Source organism: Macrobrachium nipponense, chromosome 1 (genome assembly GCF_015104395.2).
Source record: "Macrobrachium nipponense isolate FS-2020 chromosome 1, ASM1510439v2, whole genome shotgun sequence".
NCBI lineage: Eukaryota > Metazoa > Arthropoda > Malacostraca > Decapoda > Palaemonidae > Macrobrachium > Macrobrachium nipponense.
The window spans coordinates 109,496,771-109,499,681 of NC_087200.1; the positions used below are offsets into that span (position 1 = coordinate 109,496,771).

A 2,911-nucleotide genomic window follows, 5' to 3' on the forward strand; every position below is an offset into this window, starting at 1 on the left:
CCACTCTTGCTATTTGTTCGAAGATGTCGTTGGGTAGGAATTCGAGGACTGTGTCAGCTTTTCATGACATTATGTGATCTTTTATGACCTGAAGATTATCTCTGCCCTAAAGCCACGCCTCAGGGTTGTATTTAATGAAAGGGGTAGGCAGACAGATGTTAGCTACTGCGTTGTCGTTGGGAGAGCTGGCGTGATTAGTCATCTTGGTGGTCACCAGTTTGAGATGAGTGTAGATAGAGATATGGTCAACTACTAGCCGATTTATTATCACAAGAATTCTAACAAGATATTCTGTGAATGGAAAAGTAGCGCAGGACATTAGAATCAGAGGGGCATAATTTTATGTAATTTTATGATCAGCTGAGTTTTCTCACACTGGAAAAATGCCTAATAAATTCTTTATCCAACATGAGAAATGTTTTTTCATACTTACGACTCGAAAGCTTAAAGTTTTACATATGAGGTTGATTTTTGTTTTACAAATAAAATACTGTAGTTCCTGAAAATACATAACAATCACTAATTCAGGAATCAGTCATTGATTTGTGTTTTCTGGGGAAACCCAACATTCTGCAGGATGGTGGGTCGTGTTTTGTCATTTTGGATGGTGAGTGCCCGGAGGGCCTAACACTCATATAAAATCACCTTGATATATGTTTGATATCAGTTTTATCTGAATAAATTGGTCACTCATTACATATGCCCCATTTTTTAGGTCAATAATTGTCAATGTTTGTGAAGGATAAATGCTTAAAGAATTTTAATGTTTAATTGTAAATGAAGACAAACTTCAGTACTTTGTAAGAAGTCTTATGTTTTTTAACCAGGAATTTTATTCAAGCAAGCTTTATGGTTTTAGGTGCACAGTATCATTAATTTTCTTGGTTTTTATTTATAAATAATGTCTTTACAGTTGTGCATATTTTTCCCTTAAACAGTTAATCGTCGGTAATTTTGGCCTCAGTTATGAGCAGTCCAAGTCTCAGATGGCCATGTGGGCCATATTTGCTGCTCCGTTACTCATGTCTGTAGATCTACGGACAATTCGTCCAGAATACAAAGCTATTCTTCAGAATCGTGCTGTTATTGCCGTTAACCAAGATCCACTTGGCATTCAAGGAAAGAGAATTTATAAGGTAAGATAGTTTGCCTTAGATTATATTTATCACAAAGGCATTCATTATAAAAATAGCCTTTAACTGTACCATTTCATTTGGGTGTATGAAGCAAAATGTTCCAAAAACTAGGGTATCACTATGCATACCCAGCTAATTCCTTGTTACTAGACATTCAGTTAAATTATCCAGAAATGTCAGTTATCTGGAGTTAATCAGGTCACTTCAAAAACATAAACATTTATAATTATTACATAACTGGACTATATGGATAGTTTACTAAGCTTCAGAGTATTTAAATATTACTAGTTTTGAATAACAATATAATGATAATATAAAGTTTTTGCTAAAATAATGAACTCTCTGTGTGCGAGACAAGGTGTTTACAAAACCACTTTTTAAAAATTATGTGAAAATGGGCAGAACTGTTTTCAGAGAAATATTTTCTTTACAGGACAAAGGTATAGAAATTTGGGCTCGTCCAATTTCTCCTCTTCATCAGAACTTCTATTCATATGCCATAGCTTTTCTTAATAGACGTACTGATGGAACACCCTCTGAGGTAAGTCTTGTTAGACTGACAAATACTAATGGGTTCTCTTAAAATTTGATGTTCTTTGAAACCAGCTTTCTTCAGTACTACTGGAAGTTACTTGCTGTAGCTAATAATACTGTTGATCATAAATGGGAATTAAACAAATAAAAGTACTTCAAAGATTAATTGTACATAATTGAAGCATATATAAGAGTTGATATAGATAAAACGCTTTTAAAAAACAGTTTACTATAATTCACACAAGCAAAAGATTTCTATGCCAGTCATGGTGTTATATTGCCACTAACACTAGTTACCATTTGCTAATTCTGTGGAACCACCAGATCTTTCATTTTGGCCTATCAAGTATCTTGTTATACAATGCACTTCAGTGGGTAGTGTAGGGTCTTGTCTCCTGATAAATAATGAATTATGTTAAGCTGTATAAATAATGAATTATGTTAAGCTGTGAAGATAGAAATTTTGCAAAATTATTGTATATAATTGGTGATATTTTAAAAATTTTTATGTAAATGTAATAATATGGAAACAAACTGTCCATGAAATAGAAGAAAAGCCTCTTAAATTCTAAATTGATCGATGAGCACAAAATATTAAATTTCTACCATCTTTTCCAGGTGTCTGTGACACTTCGTGAACTTGGTCTGGCTTTATCCGGGAGGATATGCAATTACTGATCTCTTGATAACGTTCATTATGGTACTGTGTCACCAGATAAGAGATTTAAGGTAGATGTTAACCCCTCTGGTGTTGTTTTGGTAAGGTGTGATGTTGTAAAGACAACAGGGTTTGGTCTAGGTGGTACTAGATCCCAGTTTAGGGAAATTCACCCCCAGAGTTCTTTCAGAAACCCTTTTAACAATCAGATAGTCAATCAGTTTGGACAATCTGAAAGATTTTTCTAGCACCATAGCATTAATGCTTGAAAGGGCTGTACAAAAGTGACTTTTAAGGTATGAGGGTTTTGGTATACAAAAGTTTAGTTAAAGTGCTTAATGGTTTGACCAAACTGTTTGTCTTGAACTTATTTATTGGCAAGGATTTTGTTTTGTTGGATAAATATCACCCTTTTGTGAAACTATCCTGATTTTTGCATCATTGCTTTTATGTATGAATTTTTCTTCAGTAATGTATAATGAATGATTTATCACTTGGGTCACATGTCCATGCATCATAATGGCTGCCATATTTTGAAGTTAACATTGCATCATATTGTGTGTTATGTATATTCAGTTCATAA

The 2,911-nt window shown here is 33.7% G+C and overlaps 1 pseudogene; it reads left to right on the forward strand.

The window, feature by feature from the left end:
• Nucleotides 1-577: 577 nt before the first annotated feature.
• On the forward strand, nt 578-2,607 carry LOC135218905 (alpha-N-acetylgalactosaminidase-like; annotated as a pseudogene).
• The last annotated feature ends 304 nt before the right edge of the window (nt 2,608-2,911 follow it).